This window comes from Mauremys mutica, chromosome 5 (genome assembly GCF_020497125.1).
Source record: "Mauremys mutica isolate MM-2020 ecotype Southern chromosome 5, ASM2049712v1, whole genome shotgun sequence".
In the NCBI taxonomy this organism is placed as follows: domain Eukaryota; kingdom Metazoa; phylum Chordata; order Testudines; family Geoemydidae; genus Mauremys; species Mauremys mutica.
Window position 1 is genome coordinate 89384209 of NC_059076.1, and position 12485 is coordinate 89396693.

Genomic DNA, 12485 nt, shown 5'->3' on the forward strand with positions numbered 1-12485 from the left:
TGCCGCATGCAGATGTGCTTGCCTGTGCTGACTGCACACTTGATACAATATCTTCATCGGTGATCACGCCATCAGTAACGACGTCTTTGTCGATTTCTATGTAATCTCGGAATTCCTGGACAGTGATGGCTAACTCCTGTGCCTCCTCTTCCAAGATAGCATCTGTAAGGCTTGATTTTCCCGCCACTTCCGCGAGTTCTTCTGTGGCTGCACGGCACTGTGCCTGAAACTCATCATCGGAAATATCCTGAATGACGCAGTGCATCCAGCAGTTTGAGATTGTTTCCTTCTTCACGTCATTCCAGGCTGATCTCAGGAAGTTCATTGCATCTAGAAGGGAAGGGGTGTACTGTGCCTTCTTTTCATCATGGAGCAGGTATTGGCGCATCAACATTTTCCTGTAGTACACCTTAAGCACTTGGATTATCCCCTGGTCCATTGGTTGGAGCTTACTGGTTGTGTTAGGTGGGAGATAAAAGATCTTAATGGCCTTGAGACCAGGAACATCCGGATGAGCTCTACAGTTGTCCACGATCAGTGCCACCTTCCTTTTCTCTGCTTGGAACTTCCTGTCCCACTTTTTCACCCATGCACTGAATAGATCTCCTGTGATCCAGGCGCTTGGCTGGCCATCGTAATCACATTGGAGAACTTTGGTCTGCTTAAAGCATCTGGGATTCTTGGACTTTCCTATAACGTAGAGCGGGAGTTTTTGGCTTCCATCCATGTTAGCAGCAACTAGCACTGTAAGTCGGTCCTTCGACTTTTTTCCACCGTGACAAGCCTCCCCACGAAACGCCATAGTCTTGTCTGGAAGGCATTTCCAAAACAGCCCAGTTTCATCAGCATTAAAAATGTTCCGAGTCTCATAGGTATCCAAAATTGTGCGCATTTGAGTCTTCAGCCATGAATCCACTTGTTCCTGTTGAACCGCAGCGCTCTCTCCACAAATTGCTTTGAAGACAATGTTGTGCCTCTTTTTGAAACGATCCACCCACCCCTGACTTGCTTTAAAGTCAGGGTGTCCTAGCTTTGCAGCAAGGATGTCCGCCTTCTCCATCAGCAAGGGACCATTGACGGGAAGCTTTGTTGCTCGCGTATTTGTGAACCATTGAAACAGTGCATCGTCGACATCTTTGTGCTCAGCCACTCTAAGTTTTTTTCTTGCTGGATCAAAGACAGACTTCTCGTACATTTGCTTTATCACGTCGGCCTTCTTTTTCCATCCTGAAATGGTGTTTGCTGGAATGCCATGCTGACAACTAAGGTCTGCCGGTTTTCTTCCTTTTTCTAGCTGCAGTATGATTTCATACTTTTTCTCTATTGACTGATTGTCCAGTTTTCTCTTAACACCTCCAGACATTTTTAGAAGGGAAAAAATAAACAGAATAGCTACAGCATGTTATCCTTCAGACAAGATCAACAAGAATGAGTGAACTGGCATGGGAGTGAACGACCATACGGACCGTGATCACGTGCTACGTGAACTCAGCACATGCGCAGTGAATCGAGATAACCGTCTTATACACGCTGCCTGCACGTGGCTGGATCCGGCGAAGCGGGACGGGGAAGCCGGGCCAGGCGGCCGTGGACGGGGACCCGGAGCCGGGCAGCCAAAGAAGCGGGACCCGGTAAGCGGGGCCGGGCGGCAGGCGAAGCGGGGACCGGGTAAGCGGGGCCGGGCGGGCGGCAGGCGAAGCGGGGACCGGGTAAGCGGGGCCGGGCGGGGCCGGGCGGCGAAGCGGGGACCAGGTATGCGGGGCCGGGCGGGCGGGCGGCAGGCGAAGCGGGGACCGGGTATGCGGGGCCGGGCGGGCGGGCGCCGCCGGGTGGACGGGCGGGCGGCGAAGCGGGGACAGGGTATGCGGGGCCGGGCGGGCGGGCGGCAGGCGAAGCGGGGACCGGGTATGCGGGGCCGGGCGGGCGGCAAAGTGGGGACCGGGTAAGCGGGGCCGGGCGGGCGGGTACGCGGGGAACTGCGGGGCTGGGGAGCCGGGGAGCGGGCGGCCGGGGACGCGGGGAGCCGGGCGGCTGGGGACACGGTGGGTCGGGGACGCGGGGAGCCGGGCGGCTGGGGACGCGGGGAGCGGGCGGCTGGGGAACCGGGCGGCTGGGGAGCCAGGGAGCGGGCGGCTGGGGACACGGTGGGTCGGGGACGCGGGGAGCCGGGCGGCTGGGGACGCGGGGAGTGGGCGGCTGGGGACGCGGGGAGCGGGCGGCTGGGGACACGGTGGGTCGGGGACACGGGGAGCCGGGTGGCTGGGGACGCGGGGAGCGGGCGGCTGGGGAACCGCGCGGCTGGAGAGCCGGGGAGCGGGCGGCTGGGGACACGGTGGGTCAGGGACGCGGGGAGCCGGGCTCGAGATATTAGGGTTCGGCGAGATTAAAGAATCGACATAACGGATGAGAAACCCATAAGACAAAGAGGGAGTTTGGTGGTTCCACTTCTAAAACGTCGACTTAATAGGATTGGCAAGTTAACCGAGGTCGAGATAAATGGGTTCGACTGTACTGTATGTCACCTTGGTTTCCCCTTGTTAAAAAGACTCATGAGCATGCCAGATATTTAGACAGTCTATGTAATAATATGCTAAAGAGGGCCTTTACAGCTCTCTGTTGTCAATCCATGAAGACATTTCTTACAGAGAAATGTAATCGCTTCTGCCCATGTGGTTTAGGGCAAGTGGTAGATGTCCTCCATTATTTATTACATTGTAATTTTTATTGCCATTTGAGGTCAACATAGCTTTCTGTGCTTTTGTTCCAGATGCCTTTTTCTACACCCTCTCAGAAAATAGAATATTTGTTAGGAACTGACATCGTATCTATGACCTGAGAGGTTGCCCTATTTGTACAGTCAGCAGCTAAAATAAGGAAAAGGGAAATGGTGCAGTGATCATATACAGCATAATGGTGCATGTCTGTTTTAGTGTATGTATGTAGTATAAATATTTTATAACTTTGGATTTAATTTGAACATTTTATTGTAATACTTCCTGTTTTCTGCACATTAGCTCAATGCTAAGTCACTATTAATGAACTATTACAACTTGTAATATACTGTAACTATTGTACAAGAATCTAATAATGATACATGAGGACAACTGGGCTTTCTTGCCAGATCTCCTCAGCTTTCCTGTGTGATCCTGAGTAATTCATTTAACACCCACCAGTTTACTCCTCTGTAAAATAATACCCTAGTCTGAGGCATAATTTATTAATATTTCTGAGGTGCTCAGGTACTAAATTGAGTGCCACAAAAAAGCCTATAAATAAAACATGCTTGACCACACACACTAAGCCCAAACAAGTGGTTATTCCAGCTCCTCTACTTGCAAAGCATGGATTTAGGACTGTAATAAATATCAGTCATTATGCGACTTGGCATTGGGGATGCAGCTGCATATATTCATGAAAATAAACCATGTACATTGTTGATGCTGATTATTCAGATGAACTACACTTTGACTGGACCATTGCTCCCGTCTAATTAATGCACTACTGTATATAGTTTTCTCAGTTTTACAGAGTTACTAAATACCACTGGTCATCAGACATTATCTGAAATTGTAGCAGATAAATTTCTAATGTTTAAGTGTATCTCATGTGCAGAGTCCTGCACTTAGGAAGGAAGAATGCCATGCACCGCTACAGGCTGGGGACCAACTGGCTAAGCAGCAGTTCTGCAGAAAAGGACCTGGGGATTACAGTGGATGAGAAGCTGGATATGAGTCAGCAATGTGCCCTCGTTGCCAAGAAGGCTAATGGCATATTGGGCTATATTAGTAGTAGCATTGCCAGCAGATCAAGGGAAGTGATTATTCCCCTCTATTCGGCACTGGTGAGGCCACACCTGGAGTACTGTCCAGTTTTGGTCCCCCCACTACAGAAGGGATGTGGACAAATTGGAGAGAGTTCAGCAGAGGGCAACGAAAATTAGAGGACTGGGGCACATGACTTACAAGGAGAGGCTAAGGGAACTGGGGTTATTTAGTCTGCAGAAAAGAAGAGTGAGGGGGGATTTGATAGCAGCCTTCAACTACCGGAAGGGGGGTTCCAGAGAGGATGGAGCTAGGCTGTTCTCAGTGGTGACAGATGACAGAGCAAGAAGCAATGGTCTTAAGTTTCAGTGGGGGAGGTTTAGGTTGGATATTCGGAAACACTATTTCACTGAGAGTGGTGAAGCACTGGAATGGGTTACCTAGGGAGGTGGTAGAATCTCCATCCTTAGCAGCTTTTAAGGCCTGTCTTGACAAAGCCCTGGCTGGGATGATTTAGTTGATGTTGGTCCTGCTTTGAGCAGGAGATTGGACTAGATGACCTCCTGAGGTCTCTTCCAACCCTAATATTCTATTCTAATGAATGTCCCTCTTTTTCCTTTTTTATTTTATCAGCTGGTATTTTTCTAGTATTATTAAATAATAGATACAATAAAATGTTTGCTGTACTACTGGAAACTGTACCTGCTCCAATCATCATACTCTGAAACTAAATGCATCTCAATATTCCTATCATGTTGCAATAAGTATTAAATTTAAGTTCTAGCTATATATTAAGAACATGTAAATATTTTAAACTAAATAGATGAAATGTGCCACAGTATTTTTTGATGGCTCACTATATCCTTGCCATAATAGATATCCTGTTAATGGCAATATACTACACTTCCAGTAAATAATTCTGTTTTGTCGTAAATAAAGTAAGCACATGGCATATGAAATCATACTGAGAGAAGGATAACTTATGTATTAACTGCACAGTCTGATTAAAAAAACAACTACCTCAAGTAGCAATGCTTGAAAGAACATGTGAGGTTATGTCACTCTGTTCTTCTACTGGAAATAAGAACTTCAGTTTTTAAAATTAAAGCCAAAGTTACTCTGTCACTTACAATGCTTATCTTTTTTAAAATAATGCTTATCTTTTTTAAAAAATGCAGTCATCTGAAGTGAGGGAGCTACTATACTTAAAATGTGCAATGAGATATTTAAAGTAATTTGTTTTTCAAGTTTACATGATGAGAGAATTAACACATAGTATAAAGGTTTATCTGCACATATTTGGGACGGCCGTGTTATTCACAAGTACGTTTGTAAGCTACTGGCCTGTCTCACTCAGTCCAGGAAATACTAATACCACACCCAAAGACAGTTTAAGGACACTCCTTTACAGCACAGTTTTATTCTTCAAACTCACAAAGCAAAGCTATTTCCCTGACCAAAGCAGGCTGCAAGCAAACAGAGGCCTTTCCCGGTGGATCTCTCCCCCAGGTTCCAGAGCCAGCCACAAAAACCCATCTGCTTCCTGCAGGTCCTCTCCCCAACTGAGCCATTTCTGGCTATTATAATTGTTCAAATAGCCTCAGCTGAAAGGTGACTGATCAGTCACAGGGGAGGCTGAGCCCAATTCCCCTTAAACGGCCAGCTAGGGTCATCCCCAAAAGAGTTCTGTTAATGAAACCTTTTATATCACAACACCCAAACACATTCTATATATGCCACAGACCAATTACTTAAGGCCCACTCCAGCTCCCGAACAGCACTGTTCCTAGAACTCCTCCTTTGTGGGAGCCAATGAAAAAAATTAATATAGCTTCCATCTGCATTATCTTTAGTAATAACGTTCACAGGTTAGGTGGGAGACATGAATCAAACTCACACAGTTTCCTGCCCCTACTCTGGGTTGGGAGTGTCGAGAGAGAAACACATGGCCCTTGATTCAGCTTACTTTTTAGTCACTAAACCCTGAGTTTAATTCTCGTACTTTATGACTATTGATTTGCAAAGAAGCCTGGGTTCTACACTATTAGTAACAGTTTCCTAAGGTAAACCGTATAGCTTTACCAGAGCAAGCAACTCTAGAAACACAATAAGCTTCTTTCCTAAGAAGCCAGGTCTTCTGGATTGCACATATACTCCCAGATGACTTCATAGAAGTTCACTGTCTTGGTTCCCCCAGATGGGCTTTACCATAGACCAGGGGTCTCAAACATGCGGCCCGCGGAGCTCCCCAGGGCCGCCCAGAGGGGGGGGCAAAGGGGGCAATTTGCCCCGGGCCCCGGGCTCCGCAGGGGCCCCCAAGAGAAAAGCGGAGGCTCCCGCCTCCGCCCCTCTCCTGGAGCCTCAGCGCATCAAGCGCCGAGTCTCCGCCGGGGCCCCTGAGCCCCGCCCCACTCAGAGCCGCGTGGTGAGGGGGCGGGGCTGGGAGCTCTGGGCTGAGCGCTGCGCTCGGCGTGGAGCTCACAGCCCCGCCCCCTCACCACGCGGCTCTGAGCGGGACGAAGCTCAGGCCTCGCTGGAGACGCGCTCGGGTAAGGGGGGGGGGAAGCGGGAGCCGCCGGGGCCGGGCCGGGGCCTGGGTGGGAAGCAGGACCCGCCGGGGCCGGGGCCGGGCCGTGGGGGGGGGGGGAAGGGAAGCGAGACCCGCCGGGCCGGGCCAGGGGGGGTTGGGGGAGGGAAGCGAGACCCACCGGGGCCGGGCCGGGGGGGAGGGAAGGGAAGCGAGACCCGCCGGGGCCGGGCCGGGGGGGGGGGGAGGGAAGCGAGACCCGCCGGGCCGGGCCGGGGGGTGGGAGAGGGAAGCGAGACCCGCCAGGGCCGGGCCAGGCGGGGGGGGAAGGGAAGCGAGACCCGCCGGGCCGGGCCGGGCCAGGCCGGGGGGTGGGGGAGGGAAGCGAGACCGGCCGGGCCGGGGGGTGGGGGAGGGAAGCGAGACCCGCCGGGCCGGGCCGGGGGGTGGGGGAGGGAAGCGAGACCCGCCGGGGCCGGGCTGGGCTGGGGGGTGGGGGAGGGAAGCGGGACCGGCCGGGGCCGGGGTGGGAAGCAGGACCGGCCGGGGTGGGGAAAAGAGGGACCCGCCGCCGCCGAAGCGCAGCCCGGTCTTCGGCGGTGGGGGGCCCCTTCTGTTCCGGGACCCGCCGCCTAAGTGCCCCGCCGCCAAGCCACCAAACAGCTGTTGGTGGCGCTTAGCACTTTCCAGGAGGGAGGGGGGAGGAGCGGGGAGCCGCGCGCTTAGGGGAGGAGGTGGAGAAGAGACAGGGCAGGGGCGGGGCCTCATGGAAGGGGTGGATTGGGGGTGGGGCCAGGGGCAGCAAGGGGGCGTGTCAGTGATGCGGCCCTCGGGCCAATGCACTAGTCCTCATGCGGCCCTCGGGATCATTTGAGTTTGAGACCCCTGCCATAGACCATTGATACCAAGCTTTATAAAATAATAAAACAACAAATAGAAGATGTACAAGTTAACATACTTTGTAACAAAATATAACTCAAGATGCTGAGAAAAGGAAAAACAACCAGGGGATATTGCTACCACAAGTCAAAAAATCATGGCAAGAGAGTCATTATTTCTTATGGTTTTCTAGTAGCACCATGTGCTAGGCTCTGTATAAATAAAACAACAGCCCCTGCCCCAAATACTTCACATTCTTTTTTTTAAAAATACATGACAATAAGAATGAAGCACAGCCATCTGAAAATGAAATTACGGAGGTCCTGAGTGCCAAGCAATAATAATCAGATTTCACCTTTGTTTTAGATAAACAGAAAATACTGAAAGAATTCCACAGCCTATCAACAAAGCTGGGAAGGGTATTTATTGGACATTCAAGAACATCAAGCTGAGTTCATTTCACTACAAGGAAAAATGCCAGCCAGGAACATTTGCTACTTATTGGCTCAAACACTAACTCTGAACATCATCAATTATGGACGTATTCATCTCCAAAAGTGCCTGAGTTGTTCTTACAATGTTAAAAATCTCTCTGAAAAATGAAGAAAAGATATACCGTAGCTCTTGTTAACTTGTTCCAGTTTTAATCTGGCATATCATACTCAGAAAATCTTTTTAGAAGTGCCGAGGCTTCAAATTTTATCAATGTGAAACAAATTCCTCTCCCCCATGCTCCCAGATCCAAAAACAGAGCACTATTTTGTTATTCTCTGCAACATAAGCCTTTTTTTTCCTTTTTCTTATTATGTGCAAGGAGTCTACCATATTTTTCTTACGTATACACACAAACAATAACCCCAAGTTAAAGCTGATTAGCACAAACAGTTATGAGTAGTATTTTTTTCTGCATTTGGTGAAATGGAAACTATGGCGTTCATCTATACATGCTGACCACTCAAGAAACAAAAGAAACTTAAAAAATACAGGTTATAGTTTTATTTAAATAAGAAACTCATTCCAATAGCTTCATATTCAACTCTATAGTCTTATTCCAGACTCACTAGAGGACAGCCTCATCCCATTTGAAAGAGCACATTTATCTATATCTACAGAGAAGAAAAGCATCTTTCTAACTCAGAAGGAGCCACTATTCTAAGCCGGGCATACAAAGGACACCACTGTATTCATTTGGTCATTAAACAAGAACCTGTCCTTACATACGTACAATACATCATTCACTATATAAATTAAGGAGCGAATCACATTTTACTGACAATGCAAGGCACTGTTTTTCAATATACTATCCTGGTTAACATTTTTCTCTCACCATGTCCCATCCGAAGATCTCAGTTTTGTATTCAATGGAATTCACCATATAGGACAGGCCCCATATTAAAAAATAACACAACAACGTTGTGACAAGCAAACTCTACTGAGGAAATATTTTATAAAATGCACAGAAGGCACAATAAATAATGAATTTCTTAGAAGAACATTCATTATTTTTTATTCTGTTTTTTATTTACACAAAAGCAGCAGTATCACTTCTAAGCCAGAAATTATATGAAAGTTAACTCACCCATGCCAGCAGTTTGCCTAAAAAGAAACACATATGTACTATTCCTAATTTTCTCTGAATATGTTAGTGATGTATTATCAATAGCTATACCCCAGCAACCACCGATGAAGTGGTTACTGGTACAAGGTGACATTTGATATTTTCAAAGCATTAATTTGCCTAAAGTATATGAACATATGGTTCAGAAGATCAATAAGCCTATAGAAAACCAAGTATTTAAAGATGCCATTAAATTTGTCAGCAGACAAAGTTCCTGGGCCAGATGGCATCATACCAGATCTTTATAAATATGTCAGTTGCAAAGTAGTGACTTAGTCACTCTACATGTACAAATTTCTACCATCAGGACAAGTTACCAGAATCTATAAGAATGATGTTAACAGTTTCATGCAGAGAAAGAGACACCCAAACTGAGATACAGAATATAGATTCGTTTAACTTCAAGAAAAGTTGACTTTCATAACAGCATTTTGAATAGACTGGTATGGGATAAATGAAAGGCTGCTGAGACAGTCTTTAGATGGGAAATGATAACCAATGCAAAAACAAGACTTTTAGCAATGAGGACTGTCAGGAGAGAACACATTTTAGAGAAATTAAAGGATGTAGCAGAAAACTGGGTGCAGGCAGACAAGAGCACCAAAGCTTGCACGGATATTATGGGTCTAAAAGATACAGAAGATAATGCAGTTGTAAATGGAGATAGAAGGGTGGGCAGGCAGGCAGGAGAAGAGAGATTTGGAATGCCAAAAAACGAATTTTTTTAAACAACTGGAGTTTCAGAATGTCTCTACATACCCAAGAAGTGATGTAAGACAGGCAAGACTAGATGAAGGAAGAGAAGATGATTTGGGAACCACCACCAGAGACAATGTTAATACAAAGATAGTATTTTGGCCCTAATTCAGCAAAAGCAGTTAAGCACATGCTGAAATAAGCAAGTGGGCAGTGCCGGTGACTTACACACGGGCCCTAAATGATTCCTCAACGATGTATTCAATTCACAAGTTATTTGTACAAAGATATTTTTCAACTGCAAGGCCAAGACATATTCTTTCCTTCTCTTATTACTAGTGATAAAAGTTCCGCAGACCAGATTAGCTCCACTGGAACACCTATGCACCTGCACTGTCTTCAAATTGTTCTCTCAGGCTACGTCTACCTATGAGCTAGCAGTGTTATTCCCAGCTCACATAGACATACTCGCAGTGGCTTTCATCTGAGCTAGTACACTAAAAATAGTAATATAGCCAGGATAGTGCAGGCAGCTGCAGCAGAAGCACCACAGGCTAGCCTCCCTGAGTACATACCCATGGCGATCAGGCGAGTTAGTATTCAGGGCCATTACTGCACCTACACTACTTTTTAGTGCACTAGCTCGGATGAGAGCTAGCATGATTATGTCTATGTGAGTTGGGAATCAGACCCTAGCTCATAATATAGACTTAGGCTGAAGTGGCATCCATATACTCCCATAAACTTTCAGTTGGTTGCACAGACAAAGTTAACTGGAAGTTGGCAAGCAATTCAGTTCGTAGATGAAGGTAAATTAAGGGAATATAATTCACCTGACTAGCTGTTTTGACTTTTCAGGACATGCAGAAGAAAAATGGTAAAAACCTTGTTTATCATTAACATTAACAGATGAGATTCTGAATAAATGGGGGACAGACCTGTAAGAAGGCATCATTTTTACAGAAAAAGCAGCAAAGAGTCCTGTGGCACCTTATAGACTAACAGTTTTGGAGCATGAGCTTTCGTGGGTGAATACCCACTTCATCGCATGCATCCGACGAAGTGGGTATTCACCCACAAAAGCTCATGCTCTAAAACGTCTGTTAGTCTATAAGGTGCCACAGGACTCTTTGCTGTTTTTACAGATCCAGACTAACACGGCTACCCCTCTGATACTTGACATTTTTACAGAGTCCATTTTCAGAGCAAAAACCTCACTGTAAAGGTATATTAAACCTATAAAGGCCCATTATTATGTCCCTGAAGTCCTAATTATTGTGATTCCAGTACCACCCACACTTTTGTTACAAGAACATTTACTCTTCTCTTTTAGATGACTTAATTATATCCATAATAGGACAGTATAAATGTAAAGGATACAGAACATAAAATATCACCTTATGCATATTTATTAAATTATTACAAACACTAAAGCATCTCTTCCCAAATTAATGGTATGGAAAAACTGATTTAGTTTACCTGCTAAATAGTTTGCAGGTACTTATGATGGGGATCTAGTCTCTTAGAATTGTTTGGAGGCAGCTTCCAAACCTTTGGTATTATCCCTGCAGTCTAAACCATATCCCCACTTTCAGATGATTATTTCCAGAGGTAACCCATTACAGCTTTACTATTGTAATCATCATGTGAAAATAACTTTGAAATCTACTTCACTTTCACTGAGTGGGCAGTTCCCTTTTCTTGTCTAAATTCCCCATTTTATAAAAATAATCCATCAAAGAAGGGATTAGATGGCAAAACAGGACTTTTTTGCAGACAAGCAATTTTCAATAGGAGTCTGGAACCTAACTACCCTCTGTTTGTTTGAGAACTGCAAAACATCATTCTTTGATGCAAACTCACCTGCCAATCCACATAAGGGAAACTTTCCCAACAGGCTGTAAGAATAAGAACTTGTTTATTTCACTGCAAGATAGATCTAAATTCTGCATGAAGGCACCCACCCTAGTTTCTGCTGCATACTGAAGTTCTGTAGGTACTTCAGCCTATTTTTAAAATTGAGCTTTTTGTTTAAATAAATGTGGAGAATATGTTCTGTTTTTTGTTTTTCTTTGAGCCTCTGTGAGAGTTTCTGACTGGGGCTCTTTGGCTTTTTCATAAAAGCAGATGTTTGAAATCTGAGTGATTAATCCTCCCTTATTAACGAGGAGGATTGCTGAGCAGTGAGGCTAGGTATGCAAGCTAGATCTGTGGTGAACTCCTGAACAGGCAAACAGAAGAGGCTAACAAAGGTATTTCTGATGGAGTTTCTAGGAAGGAGGTGTGACCGAAAGCACCCCTGTAGTCATACCCTACGTACTATTTATTATAATCAAAATTTGCTTTGTGAGCATGGAGCTTCCTTCACCACCAGACTCCATATCACCTTCTTTACTGTTTACTCCTCAAGCAAAGTTTGTACAATCTTCAGAAGAATCCACTTAAAAGGTTCACTGGACTATAAGAGAGACGGGCAGAGAACACCAATGGATCTCTCTCTCTTTCATCTAAGAAGACAAAGGCACCAGCACCTTTGCGCCTCGGGGAGAAATCCTAACCAAGGAAAGGGTCAGTCACCATCTTGCTGGAAGACTGTAGGTGAGAAAGGCCATTTTAAACAAAGCCTTGAACCAAAACTTACTAATTTAAGTTTTAGACTTTTAGATGAATGTTTTGACTTTTATTGGCTTGTAACTATTTCTAACTTTATCTCTTATACTTGAGCTCACTTTAAATCCTATATTCTTTTGTTAATAAACTTTTTATTTTTTAATCTAAACCAATCCATTGCTATGTTTAAACTGAACTGTTTGGTAACTCCAGTTAAAGTAGCAAACTATTGAATATTGACTCTTTACAGATACAACACACCTTTAAATATCTGAACTGTCCAGGAGAGGGCTGGAGAGTGCAGAATACATGATTTGCAGAAAATTCGGGACTGTGATTGGTGTGTGATTGACAGGCTGCCGGAGTCAGAGCTGCTGGACCAGGGATGCGGCTA

At 45.9% G+C, this 12485-nt stretch overlaps 1 protein-coding gene across 6 annotated transcripts in view; it reads right to left on the reverse strand.

The window, feature by feature from the left end:
- Positions 1-12485, reverse strand: part of TUSC3 (tumor suppressor candidate 3) — a 277945-nt gene that overhangs the window by 222153 nt on the left and 43307 nt on the right. The gene's annotated exons all lie outside the window — the stretch shown is intronic.